A 14,545-nucleotide genomic window follows, 5' to 3' on the forward strand; every position below is an offset into this window, starting at 1 on the left:
TTACACCAATCCAATTCAAATCATTTTTTCCAAAGGAATATCTTCTGCCGGGTCAAAAATGCATCTGACAAAGACAGGTGTTTCAAAAATCGACTTTGTAGTTTCAGAACCTCAACATGACTCTGACGAGTACAGAAGTAAAATGGTACCATTTCAACGTTCCAAATACCTCATAAGCTTCTGAGAGGAAGCATGTAATAAATATATTTATTTTTCTGGAAAAGTAAGAGTGGACATTGGTTTGCACCTCAGATGGGACTCGAACTCACAATCCCTGGCTTAGGAGGCCAGTGCCTTATCCATTAGGCCACTGAGACACAGATACATACCAGCAATCTAGAGGCATTATTTAAATGTAGTAAATCGTCCAACACTGGTGTCTGCACACAGGACATTTCTCAGTTCTCTCCATAAGTAAACTTCCCATTTTCATCCTCTTCCATCCCCGACTTTAACACTCTGTTCTGTGCTATAATGGATACTCTGCATTTGTAGCAAGTGGAGAGAAATTGGAGGAGAACCATTTTCGAATCAACACTTCTTCCTCCATGGATGCTTTTCTTAATAAACTGGGCTTTGACAGTGGTATCAAGCCGTCCTTGTCTTCAGCAGGACACAGAAACAGGCACCAAGTCTACTAACCAAGTTCAACCACACTCTGCAACTTAGTAGACCAGTGCTTTACAAATTAGCCATCTGTGTCATCAGCAAAGGCAGCCAATGTGCCAATCCTTTATAATTCTTCTTAGTACTTTTCTTTCTCGTAGGCAAAATTAGCACTTTAACTGCACAAATCATACAGATTTTACACTTGAAGCACTACATGAACACATACTTACACACCTTGCAGTTCATCTACACACACTTAAGCTAAAACCCATTCTGTCAAGTCAAAATTCTGCAAACCTAGTACATATTCAGTACATGTACATAGAAGCACTTTTTAATGCCACTTAAATGCACTAGATTTTAGACTGAAGTTGCAATCTAAATGACTGTGCAGTATGTACTCCACTTTATTATTAATTAGGAATGAGAACATGATGTCTATAAGAGTATTGGAAGAGCCTGCTTCCATTCTGAATGGAAACCTGAATTGTGTGACCATTGGCAAAATCTGACCACGAAGGGACTCGAACCCTCAATCTTCTGATCCGAAGTCAGACGCCTTATCCATTAGGCCACGCGGTCATGTGTCCTGCTGCATTTATTTTTATACTGTAGGTGGTATGCAAGGTTGGAAAATATATTATTTATAGTTATTTAGGTTTACAAACCATTGTGGGTTTTTTTCAGCTCCTTTCAATTAAATCACTTTTTTGGAATTTATATAATGAGAATGTCACCAGTACGATAAGCTATTGTTTTCATTTTTGCATTTAAACCTCTTTCTTCATGAGATTAAAGCTCAGTTTATGCTTTATATAGCTCTGGATGTTTCCAGAAGTGGAGAGAAACTGTTTTGAAAGTAGTACAAACTGCTCCTTTCTGGATATTCCAATTTACACACACTCAAAGGTTGTATACATTTAATGAATCCTAACTTGCCCTATTCAAGTAGCTGAAAGCCTTTCACCACCTCTAGAAACAACAGTTACACCAATGCAATTCAAATAATTTTTTCCAAAGGAATATCTTCTGCCGGGTCAAAAATGCATCTGACAAAGATAGGTGTTTCAAAAATCGACTTTGTAGTTTCAGAACATCAACATGACTCTGACGAGTACAGAAGTAAAATGGTACCATTTCAACATTCCTAATACCTCATAAGCTTCTGAGAGGAAGCATGTAATAAATATATTTATTTTTCTGGAAAAGTAAGAGTGGACATTGGTTTGCACCTCAGATGGGACTCGAACTCACAATACCTGGCTTAGGAGGGCAGTGCCTTATCCATTAGGCCACTGAGGCACAGATACATACCAGAAATCTAGAGGCATTATTTAAATGTATTCAATCGTCCAACACTGGTGTCTGCACACAGGACATTTCTCAGTTCTCTCCATAAGTAAACTTCCCATTTTCATCCTCTTCCATCCCCGACTTTAACACTCTGTTCTGTGCTATAATGGATACTCTGCATTTGTAGCAAGTGGAGAGAAATTGGAGGAGAACCATTTTCGAATCAACACTTCTTCTTCCATGGATGCTTTTCTTAATAAACTGGGCTTTGACAGTGATATCAAGCCGTTCTCGTCTTCAGCAGGACACAGAAACAGGCACCAAGTCTACTAACCAGGTTCAACCACACTCTGCAACTTAATAGACCAGTGCTTTACAAATTAGCCATCTGTGTCATCAGCAAAGGCAGCCAATGTGCCAATCCTTTATAATTCTTCTTAGTACTTTTCTTTCTCGTAGGCAAAATTAGCACTTTAACTGCACAAATCATACAGATTTTACACTTGAAGCACTACATGAACACATACTTAGACACCTTGCAGTTCATCTACACACACTTAAGCTAAAACCCATTCTGTCAAGTCAAAAGTCTGCAAACCTAGTACATATTCAGTACATGTACATAGAAGCACTTTTTAATGCCACTCAAATGCAGTAGATTTTAGACTGAAGATGCAATCTAAATGACTGTGCAGTATGTACTCCACTTTATTATTAATTAGGAATGAGAACATGATGTCTATAAGAGTATTGGAAGAGCCGGCTTCCATTCTGAATGGAAACCTGAATTGTGTGGCCATTGGCAAAATCTGACCACGAAGGGACTTGAACCCTCAATCTTCTGATCTGAAGTCAGACGCCTTATCCATTAGGCCACGCAATCATGTGTCCTGCTGTGTGTTTTCAGCTCCTTTCAATTAAATCACTTTTTTGGAATTTATATATTGAGAATGTCACCAGTACAATAAGCTATTGTTTTCATTTTTGCATTTAAACCTCTTTCTTCATGAGATTAAAGCTCTGTTTATGCTTTATATAGCTCTGGATGTTTCCAGAAGTGGAGAGAAACTGTTTTAAAAGTAGTACAAACTGCTCCTTCCTGGATATTCCAATTTACACACACTCAAAGGTTGTATACGTTTCATGAATCCTGACTTGCCCTATTTAAGTAGCTGAAAGCCTTTCACCACCTCTAGAAACAACATTTACACCAATCCAATTCAAATCATTTTTTCCAAAGGAATATCTTCTGCTGGGTCAAAAATGCATCTGACAAAGATAGGTGTTTCAAAAATCGACTTTGTAGTTTCAGAACATCAACATGACTCTGACGAGTACAGAAGTAAAATGGTACCATTTCAACGTTCCTAATACCTCATAAGCTTCTGAAAGGAAGCATGTAATAAATATATTTATTTTTCTGGAAAAGTTAGAGTGGACATTGGTTTGCATCTCAGATGGGACTCGTACCCACAATCCCTGGCTTAAGAGGCCAGTGACTTATCCATTAGGCCAATGAGAAACAGATAAATGCAACCAATCTAGAGGCACTATTTAAATGTATTCACTCGTCCAACACTGGTGTCTGCATACAGGATATTTCTCAGTTCTCTCCATAAGTAAACTTCCCATTTTCATCCTCTTCCATCCCCGACTTTAACACTCAGTTCTGTGCTATAAAGGAGACTCTGTATTTCTAGCAAGTGGAAAGAAATTGGAGAAGAACCATTTTCGAATCAAAACTTCTTCTTCCATGGATGCTTTTCTCAATAAACTGGGTTTTGACAGTGGTATCAAGCCGTCCTTGTCTTCAGCAGGACACAGAAACAGGCACCAAGTCTACTAACCAAGTTCAACCACACTCTGCAACTTAATAGACCAGTGCTTTACAAATTAGCCAACTGTGTCATCAGAAAAAGGCAGCCAATGTGCCAATCCTTTATAATTCTTCTGTAGTACTTTTCTTTCTCGTAGGCAAAATTAGCACTTTAACTGCACAAATCATACAGATTTTACACTTGAAGCACTCCATGAACACATACTTACACACCTTGCAGTTCATCTACACACACTTAAGCTAAAAACCCATTCTGTGAAGTCAAAATTCTGCAAACCTAGAACATATTCAGTGCGTGTACATAGAAGCACTTTTTAATGCCACTTAAATGCACTAGATTTTAGACTGAAGATGCAATCTAAATGACTGTGCAGTATGTACTCCACTTTATTATTAATTAGGAATGAGAACATGATGTCTATAGGAGTATTGGAAGAGCCTGCTTCCATTCTGAATGGAAACCTGAATTGTGTGACAATTGGCAAAAACCGACCCCGAAGGGACTCGAACCCTCAATCTTCTGATCTGAAGTCAGACGCCTTATCCATTAGGCCACGCGGTCATGTGTCCTGCTGCATTTATTTTTATACTGTAGGTGGTATGCAAGGTTGGAAAATATATTATTTATAGTTATTTAGGTTTACAAACCATTGTGGGTTTTTTTCAGCTCCTTTCAATTAAATCACTTTTTTGGAATTTATATAATGAGAATGTCACCAGTACGATAAGCTATTGTTTTCATTTTTGCATTTAAATCTCTTTCTTCATGAGATTAAAGCTCAGTTTATGCTTTATATAGCTCTGGATGTTTCCAGAAGTGGAGAGAAACTGTTTTGAAAGTAGTACAAACTGCTCCTTCCTGGATATTCCAATTTACACACACTCAAAGGTTGTATACATTTCATGAATCCTGACTTGCCCTATTCAAGTAGCTGAAAGCCTTTCACCACCTCTAGAAACGACAGTTACACCAATCCAATTCAAATCATTTTTTCCAAAGGAATATCTTCTGCCGGGTCAAAAATGCATCTGACAAAGATAGGTGTTTCAAAAATCGACTTTGTAGTTTCAGAACATCAACATGACTCTGACGAGTACAGAAGTAAAATGGTACCATTTCAACGTTCCTAATACCTCATAAGCTTCTGAAAGGAAGCATGTAATAAATATATTTATTTTTCTGGAGAAGTAAGAGTGGACATTGGTTTGCACCTCAGATGGGACTCGAACCCACAATCCCTGGCTTAAGAGGCCAGTGACTTATCCATTAGGCCAATGAGAAACAGATAAATGCAACCAATCTAGAGGCATTATTTAAATGTATTCACTCGTCCAACACTGGTGTCTGCATACAGGATATTTCTCAGTTCTCTCCATAAGTAAACTTCCCATTTTCATCCCCTTCAATCCCCGACTTTAACACTCTGTTCTGTGCTAAAATGGAGACTCTGTATTCCTAGCAAGTGGAGAGAAATTGGAGGAGAACCATTTTCGAATCAACACTTCTTCTTCCATGAATGCTTTTCTCAATAAACTGGGCTTTGACAGTGGTATCAAGCCGTCCTTGTCTTCAGCAGGACACAGAAACAGGCACCAAGTCTACTAACCAAGTTCTACCACACTCTGCAACTTAATAGACCAGTGCTTTACAAATTAGCCAACTGTGTCATCAGAAAAAGGCAGCCAATGTGCCAATCCTTTATAATTCTTCTGTAGTACTTTTCTTTCTCGTAGGCAAAATTAGCACTTTAACTGCACAAATCATACAGATTTTACACTTGAAGCACTCCATGAACACATACTTACACACCTTGCAGTTCATCTACACACACTTAAGCTAAAAACCCATTCTGTGAAGTCAAAATTCTGCAAACCTAGTACATATTCAGTGCGTGTACATAGAAGCACTTTTTAATGCCACTTAAATGCACTAGATTTTAGACTGAAGATGCAATCTAAATGACTGTGCAGTATGTACTCCACTTTATTATTAATTAGGAATGAGAACATGATGTCTATAGGAGTATTGGAAGAGCCTGCTTCCATTCTGAATGGAAACCTGAATTGTGTGACAATTGGCAAAAACCGACCCCGAAGGGACTCGAACCCTCAATCTTCTGATCTGAAGTCAGACGCCTTATCCATTAGGCCACGCGGTCATGTGTCCTGCTGCATTTATTTTTATACTGTAGGTGGTATGCAAGGTTGGAAAATATATTATTTATAGTTATTTAGGTTTACAAACCATTGTGGGTTTTTTTCAGCTCCTTTCAATTAAATCACTTTTTTGGAATTTATATAATGAGAATGTCACCAGTACGATAAGCTATTGTTTTCATTTTTGCATTTAAATCTCTTTCTTCATGAGATTAAAGCTCAGTTTATGCTTTATATAGCTCTGGATGTTTCCAGAAGTGGAGAGAAACTGTTTTGAAAGTAGTACAAACTGCTCCTTCCTGGATATTCCAATTTACACACACTCAAAGGTTGTATACATTTCATGAATCCTGACTTGCCCTATTCAAGTAGCTGAAAGCCTTTCACCACCTCTAGAAACGACAGTTACACCAATCCAATTCAAATCATTTTTTCCAAAGGAATATCTTCTGCCGGGTCAAAAATGCATCTGACAAAGATAGGTGTTTCAAAAATCGACTTTGTAGTTTCAGAACATCAACATGACTCTGACGAGTACAGAAGTAAAATGGTACCATTTCAATGTTCCTAATACCTCATAAGCTTCTGAAAGGAAGCATGTAATAAATATATTTATTTTTCTGGAGAAGTAAGAGTGGACATTGGTTTGCACCTCAGATGGGACTCGAACCCACAATCCCTGGCTTAAGAGGCCAGTGCCTCATCCATTAGGCCACTGAGGCACAGATAAATACCAGCCGTTCATTTTTGCATTTAAACCTCTTTCTTCATGAGATTAAAGCTCAGTTTATGCTTTATATAGCTCTGGATGTTTCCAGAAGTGGAGAGAAACTTTTTTAAATGTAGTACAAACTGCTCATTCCTGGATATTCCAATTTACACACACTCAAAGGTTGTATACGTTTCATGAATCCTGACTTGCCCTATTTAAGTAGCTGAAATCCTTTCACCACCTCTAGAAACAACAGTTACACCAATCCAATTCAAATAATTTTTTCCAAAGGAATATCTTCTGCCGGGTCAAAAATGCATCTGACAAAGACAGGTGTTTTCAAAAATCAACTTTGTAGTTTCAGAACATCAACATGACTCTGACGATTACAGAAGTAAAATGGTACCCTTTCAACGTTCCTAATACCTCATAAGCTTCAGAGAGGAAGCATGTAATAAATATATTTATTTTTCTGGAAAAGTAAGAGTGGACATTGGTTCGCACCTCAGATGGGACTCGAACCCATAATCCCTGGCTTAGGAGGCCAGTTCCTTATCCATTAGGCCACTGAGGCACAGATACATACCAGCAATCTAGAGGCATTATTTAAATGTATTCAATCGTCCAACACTGGTGTTAGCACACAGGACATTTCTCAGTTCTCTCCATAAGTAAACTTCCCATTTTCATCCTCTTCCATCCCCGACTTTAACACTCTGTTCTGTGCTATAATGGATACTCTGCATTTGTAGCAAGTGGAGAGAAATTGGAGGAGAACCATTTTCGAATCAACACTTCTTCTTCCACGGATGCTTTTCTTAATAAACCGGGCTTTGACAGTGGTATCAAGTCGTTCTCGTCTTCAGCAGGACACAGAAACAGGCACCAAGTCTACTAACCAGGTTCAACCACACTCTGCAACTTAATAGACCAGTGCTTTACAAATTAGCCATCTGTGTCATCAGCAAAGGCAGCCAATGTGCCAATCCTTTATAATTCTTCTTAGTACTTTTCTTTCTCGTAGGCAAAATTAGCACTTTAACTGCACAAATCATACAGATTTTACACTTGAAGCACTACATGAACACATACTTACACACCTTGCAGTTCATCTACACACACTTAAGCTAAAACCCATTCTGTCAAGTCAAAATTCTGCAAACCTAGTACATATTCAGTACATGTACATAGAAGCACTTTTTAATGCCACTTAAATGCACTAGATTTTAGACTGAAGATGCAATCTAAATGACTGTGCAGTATGTACTCCACTTTATTATTAATTAGGAATGAGAACATGATGTCTATAAGAGTATTGGAAGAGCCTGCTTCCATTCTGAATGGAAACCTGAATTGTGTGACCATTGGCAAAATCTGACCATGAAGGGACTCGAACCCTCAATCTTCTGATCCGAAGTCAGATGCCTTATCCATTAGGCTACGCGGTCATGGGTCCTGCTGCATTTATTTTTATACTTTAGGTGGTATGCAAGGTTGGAAAATATATTATTTATAGTTATTTAGGTTTACAAACCATTGTGGGGTTTTTTCAGCTCCTTTCAATTAAATCACTTTTTTGGAATTTATATAATGAGAATGTCACCAGTACGATAAGCTATTGTTTTCATTTTTCCATTTAAACCTCTTTCTTCATGAGATTAAAGCTCAGTTTATGCTTTATATAGCTCTGGATGTTTCCAGAAGTGGAGAGAAACTGTTTTGAAAGTAGTACAAACTGCTCCTTCCTGGATATTCCAATTTACACACACTCAAAGGTTGTATACATTTCATGAATCCTAACTTGCCCTATTCAAGTAGCTGAAAGCCTTTCACCACCTCTAGAAACGACAGTTACACCAATCCAATTCAAATCATTTTTTCCAAAGGAATATCTTCTGCCGGGTCAAAAATGCATCTGACAAAGATAGGTGTTTCAAAAATCGACTTTGTAGTTTCAGAACATCAACATGACTCGGACGAGTACAGAAGTAAAATGGTACCATTTCAAAGTTCCTAATACCTCATAAGCTTCTGAAAGGAAGCATGTAATAAATATATTTATTTTTCTGGAGAAATAAGAGTGGACATTGGTTTGCACCTCAGATGGGACTCGAACCCACAATCCCTGGCTTAAGAAGCCAGTGCCTCATCCATTAGGCCACTGAGGCACAGATAAATACCAGCCGTTCATTTTTGCATTTAAACCTCTTTCTTCATGAGATTAAAGCTCAGTTTATGCTTTATATAGCTCTGGATGTTTCCAGAAGTGGAGAGAAACTGTTTTAAAAGTAGTACAAACTGCTCATTCCTGGATATTCCAATTTACACACACTCAAAGGTTGTATACGTTTCATGAATCCTGACTTGCCCTATTTAAGTAGCTGAAATCCTTTCAACACCTCTAGAAACAACAGTTACACCAATCCAATTCAAATAAGTTTTTTCCAAAGGAATATCTTCTGCCGGGTCAAAAATGCATCTGACAAAGACAGGTGTTTCAAAAATCGACTTTGTAGTTTCAGAACATCAACATGACTCTGACGATTACAGAAGTAAAATGGTACCCTTTCAACGTTCCTAATACCTCATAAGCTTCAGAGAGGAAGCATGTAATAAATATATTTATTTTTCTGGAAAAGTAAGAGTGGACATTGGTTCGCACCTCAGATGGGACTCGAACTCACAATCCCTGGCTTAGGAGACCAGTGCCTTATCCATTAGGCCACTGAGGCACAGATACATACCAGCAATCTAGAGTCATTATTTAAATGTATTCAATCGTCCAACACTGGTGTCTGCACACAGGACATTTCTCAGTTCTCTCCATAAGTAAACTTCCCATTTTCATCCTCTCCCATCCCGACTTTAACACTCTGTTCTGTGCTATAATGGATACTCTGCATTTGTAGCAAGTGCAGAGAAATTGGAGGAGTACAATTTTCGAATCAACACTTCTTCTTCCATGGATGCTTTTCTCATTAAACTGGGCTTTGACAGTGGTATCAAGCCGTTCTTGTCTTCAGCAGGACACAGAAACAGGCACCAAGTCTACTAACCAAGTTCAACCACACTCTGCAACTTAATAGACCAGTGCTTTACAAATTAGCCAACTGTGTCATCAGCAAAGGCAGCCAATGTGCCAATCCTTTATAATTCTTCTGTAGTACTTTTCTTTCTCGTAGGCAAAATTAGCACTTTAACTGCACAAATCATACAGATTTTACACTTGAAGCACTACATGAACAGATACTTACACACCTTGCAGTTCAGCTACACACACTTAAGCTAAAACCCATTCTGTCAAGTCAAAATTCTGCAAACCTAGTACATATTCAGTACATGTACATAGAAGCACTTTTTAATGCCACTTAAATGCACTAGATTTTAGACTGAAGATGCAATCTAAATGACTGTGCAGTATGTACTCCACTTTATTATTAATTAGGAATGAGAACATGATGTCTATAAGAGTATTGGAAGAGCCTGCTTCCATTCTGAATGGAAACCTGAATTGTGTGACCATTGGCAAAATATGACCACGAAGGGACTCGAACCCTCAATCTTCTGATCCGAAGTCAGAAGCCTTTTCCATTAGGCCACGCGGTCATGTGTCCTGCTGCATTTATTTTTATACTTTAGGTGGTATGCAAGGTTGGAAAATTTATTATTTATAGTTATTTTGGTTTACAAACCATTGTGGGTTTTTTTCAGCTCCTTTCAATTAAATCACTTTTTTGGAATTTATATAATGAGAATGTCACCAGTACGATAAGCTATTGTTTTCATTTTTCCATTTAAACCTCTTTCTTCATGAGATTAAAGCTCAGTTTATGCTTTATATAGCTCTGGATGTTTCCAGAAGTGGAGAGAAACTGTTTTGAAAGTAGTACAAACTGCTCCTTCCTGGATATTCCAATTTACACACACTCAAAGGTTGTATACATTTCATGAATCCTAACTTGCCCTATTCAAGTAGCTGAAAGCCTTTCACCACCTCTAGAAACAACAGTTACACCAATCCAATTCAAATAAATTTTTATCTTCTGCCGGGTCAAAAATGCATCTGACAAAGATAGGTGTTTCAAAAATCGACTTGGTAGTTTCAGAACATCAACATGACTCTGACGAGTACAGAAGTAAAATGGTACCATTTCAAAGATCCTAATACCTCATAAGCTTCTGAGAGGAAGCATGTAATAAATATATTTATTTTTCTGGAAAAGTAAGAGTGGACATTGGTTTGCACCTCAGATGGGACTCGAACTCACAATCCCTGGCTTAGGAGACCAGTGCCTTATCCATTAGGCCACTGAGGCACAGATACATACCAGCAATCTAGAGGCATTATTTAAATGTATTCAATCGTCCAACACTGGTGTCTGCATACAGGATATTTCTCAGTTCTCTCCATAAGTAAACTTCCCATTTTCATCCTCTTCCATCCCCGACTTTAACACTCTGTTCTGTGCTAAAATGGAGAGTCTGTATTTCTAGCAAGTGGAGAGAAATTGGAGGAGAACCATTTTCGAATCAAAACTTCTTCTTCCATGGATGCTTTTCTCAATAAACTGGGCTTTGACAGTGGTATCAAGCCGTCCTTGTCTTCAGCAGGACACAGAAACAGGCACCAAGTCTACTAACCAAGTTCAACCACACTCTGCAACTTAATAGACCAGTGCTTTACAAATTAGCAAACTGTGTCATCAGCAAAGGCAGCCAATGTGCCAATCCTTTATAATTCTTCTGTAGTACTTTTCTTTCTCATAGGCAAAATTAGCACTTTAACTGCACAAATCATACAGATTTTACACTTGAAGCACTCCATGAACACATACTTACACACCTTGAAGTTCATCTACACACACTTAAGCTAAAAACCCATTCTGTGAAGTCAAAATTCTGCAAACCTAGTACATATTCAGTGCGTGTTCATAGAAGCACTTTTAATGCCACTTAAAGGCACTAGATTTTAGACTGAAGATGCAATCTAAATGACTGTGCAGTATGTACTCCACTTTATTATTAATTAGGAATGAGGACATGATGGCTATAAGACTATTGGAAGAGCCTGCTTCCATTCTGAATGGAAACCTGATTTGTGTGACAATTGGCAAAAACCGACCACGAAGGGACTCGAACCCTCAATCTTCTGATCCGAAGTCAGACGCCTTATCCATTAGGCCATGCGGTCATGTGTCCTGCTGCATTTATTTTTATACTGTAGGTGGTATGCAAGGTTGGAAAATATATTATTTATAGTTATTTAGGTTTACAAACCATTGTGGGTTTTTTTCAGCTCCTTTCAATTAAATCACTTTTTTGGAATTTATATAATGAGAATGTCACCAGTACGATAAGCTATTGTTTTCATTTTTGCATTTAAACCTCTTTCTTCATGAGATTAAAGCTCAGTTTATGCTTTATATAGCTCTGGATGTTTCCAGAAGTGGAGAGAAACTGTTTTAAAAGTAGTACAAACTGCTCCTTCCTGTATATTCCAATTTACACACACTCAAAGGTTGTATACGTTTCATGAATCCTGACTTGCCCTATTTAAGTAGCTGAAAGCCTTTCACCACCTCTAGAAACAACAGTTACACCAATCCAATTCAAATCATTTTTTCCAAAGGAATATCTTCTGCCGGGTCAAAAATGCATCTGACAAAGATAGGTGTTTCAAAAATCGACTTTGTAGTTTCAGAACATCAACATGACTCTGACGAGTACAGAAGTAAAATGGTACCATTTCAACGTTCCTAATACCTCATAAGCTTCTGAGAGGAAGCATGTAATAAATATATTTATTTTTCTGGAAAAGTTAGAGTGGACATTGGTTTGCATCTCAGATGGGACTCGAACCCACAATCCCTGGCTTAAGAGGCCAGTGACTTATCCATTAGGCCACTGAGGCACAGATAAATGCAGGCAATCTAGAGGCATTATTTAAATGTATTCAATCGTCCAACACTGGTGTCTGCATACAGGATATTTCTCAGTTCTCTCCATAAGTAAACTTCCCATTTTCATCCTCTTCCATCCCGACTTTAACACTCTGTTCCGTGCTATAATGGATACTCTGTATTTCTAGCAAGTGGAGAGAAATTGGAGGAGAACCATTTTCGAATCAACACTTCTTCTTCCATGGATGCTTTTTTCAATAAACTGGGCTTTGACAGTGGTATCAAGCCGTCCTTGTCTTCAGCAGGACACAGAAACAGGCACCAAGTCTACTAACCAAGTTCAACCACAGTCTGCAACTTAATAGACCAGTGCTTTACAAATTAGCAAACTGTGTCATCAGCAAAGGCAGCCAATGTGCCAATCCTTTATAATTCTTCTGTAGTACTTTTCTTTCTCGTAGGCAAAATTAGCACTTTAACTGGACAAATCATACAGATTTTACACTTGAAGCACTCCATGAACACATACTTACACACCTTGCAGTTCATCTACACACACTTAAGCTAAAAACCCATTCTGTGAAGTCAAAATTCTGCAAACCTAGTACATATTCAGTGCGTGTACATAGAAGCACTTTTTAATGCCACTTAAATGCACTAGATTTTAGACTGAAGATGCAATCTAAATGACTGTGCAGTATGTACTCCACTTTATTATTAATTAGGAATGAGAACATGATGTCTATAGGAGTAGTGGAAGAGCCTGCTTCCATTCTGAATGGAAACCTGAATTGTGTGACAATTGGCAAAAACCGACCACGAAGGGACTCGAACCCTCAATCTTCTGATCCGAAGTCAGACGCCTTATCCATTAGGCCACGCGGTCATGTGTCCTGCTGCATTTATTTTTATACTGTAGGTGGTATGCAAGGTCGGAAAATATATTATTCATAGTTATTTAGGTTTACAAACCATTGTGGTTTTTTTTCAGCTCCTTTCAATTAAATCACTTTTTTGGAATTTATATAATGAGAATGTCACCAGTACGATAAGCTATTGTTTTCATTTTTGCATTTAAACCTCTTTCTTCATGAGATTAAAGCTCAGTTTATGCTTTATATAGCTCTGGATGTTTCCAGAAGTGGAGAGAAACTGTTTTGAAAGTAGTACAAACTGCTCCTTCCTGGATATTCCAATTAACACACACTCAAAGGTTGTATACATTTCATGAATCCTGACTTGCCCTATTCAAGTAGCTGAAAGCCTTTCACCACCTCTAGAAACAACAGTTACACCAATCCAATTCAAATAATTTTTTCCAAAGGAATATCTTCTGCCGGGTCAAAAATGTATCTGACAAAGATAGGTGTTTCAAAAATCGACATTGTAGTTTCAGAACATCAACATGACTCTGACGAGTACAGAAGTAAAATGGTACCATTTCAACGTTCCTAATACCTCATAAGCTTCTGAGAGGAAGCATGTAATAAATATATTTATTTTTCTGGAAAAGTAAGAGTGGACATTGGTTTGCACCTCAGATGGGACTCGAACCCACAATCCCTGGCTTAGGAGGCCAGTGCCGTATCCATTAGGCCACTGAGGCACAGATAAATGCCACCATTTCATTTTTGCATTTAAACCTCTTTCTTCATGAGATTAAAGCTCAGTTTATGCTTTATATAGCTCTGGATGTTTCCAGAAGTGGAGAGAAACTGTTTTAAAAGTAGTACAAACTGCTCCTTCCTGGATATTCCAATTTACACACACTCAAAGGTTGTATACGTTTCATGAATCCTGACTTGCCCTATTTAAGTAGCTGAAATCCTTTCACCACCTCTAGAAACAACAGTTACACCAATCCAATTCAAATCATTTTTTCCAAAGGAATATCTTCTGCCGGGTCAAAAATGCATCTGACAAAGACAGGTGTTTCAAAAATCGACTTTGTAGTTTCAGAACCTCAACATGACTCTGACGAGTACAGAAGTAAAATGGTACCATTTCAACGTTCCTAATACCTCATAAGCTTCTGAG

The 14,545-nt window shown here is 38.0% G+C and overlaps 7 non-coding genes across 7 annotated transcripts; all 7 read right to left on the reverse strand.

Annotated features, from left to right (window-relative positions):
• Positions 1 to 1,118: 1,118 nt before the first annotated feature.
• Positions 1,119 to 1,191, reverse strand: TRNAR-UCG (transfer RNA arginine (anticodon UCG)). The gene has a single exon. It is a non-coding gene; the product is annotated as a tRNA-Arg (tRNA).
• Positions 1,192 to 7,109: 5,918 nt separating this feature from the next.
• On the reverse strand, positions 7,110 to 7,182 carry TRNAR-CCU (transfer RNA arginine (anticodon CCU)). Its single transcript has one exon. It is a non-coding gene; the product is annotated as a tRNA-Arg (tRNA).
• Positions 7,183 to 7,983: 801 nt separating this feature from the next.
• Positions 7,984 to 8,056, reverse strand: TRNAR-UCG (transfer RNA arginine (anticodon UCG)). Its single transcript has one exon. It is a non-coding gene; the product is annotated as a tRNA-Arg (tRNA).
• A 2,085-nt stretch (positions 8,057 to 10,141) lies between these two features.
• On the reverse strand, positions 10,142 to 10,214 carry TRNAR-UCG (transfer RNA arginine (anticodon UCG)). Its single transcript has one exon. It is a non-coding gene; the product is annotated as a tRNA-Arg (tRNA).
• Positions 10,215 to 11,726: 1,512 nt separating this feature from the next.
• Positions 11,727 to 11,799, reverse strand: TRNAR-UCG (transfer RNA arginine (anticodon UCG)). Its single transcript has one exon. It is a non-coding gene; the product is annotated as a tRNA-Arg (tRNA).
• A 1,522-nt stretch (positions 11,800 to 13,321) lies between these two features.
• On the reverse strand, positions 13,322 to 13,394 carry TRNAR-UCG (transfer RNA arginine (anticodon UCG)). The gene has a single exon. It is a non-coding gene; the product is annotated as a tRNA-Arg (tRNA).
• A 647-nt stretch (positions 13,395 to 14,041) lies between these two features.
• On the reverse strand, positions 14,042 to 14,114 carry TRNAR-CCU (transfer RNA arginine (anticodon CCU)). Its single transcript has one exon. It is a non-coding gene; the product is annotated as a tRNA-Arg (tRNA).
• Between the last annotated feature and the right edge of the window lie 431 nt (positions 14,115 to 14,545).

This window comes from Lissotriton helveticus, chromosome 5_1, assembly GCF_964261635.1.
Source record: "Lissotriton helveticus chromosome 5_1, aLisHel1.1, whole genome shotgun sequence".
Taxonomy (NCBI): Eukaryota; Metazoa; Chordata; class Amphibia; order Caudata; family Salamandridae; genus Lissotriton; species Lissotriton helveticus.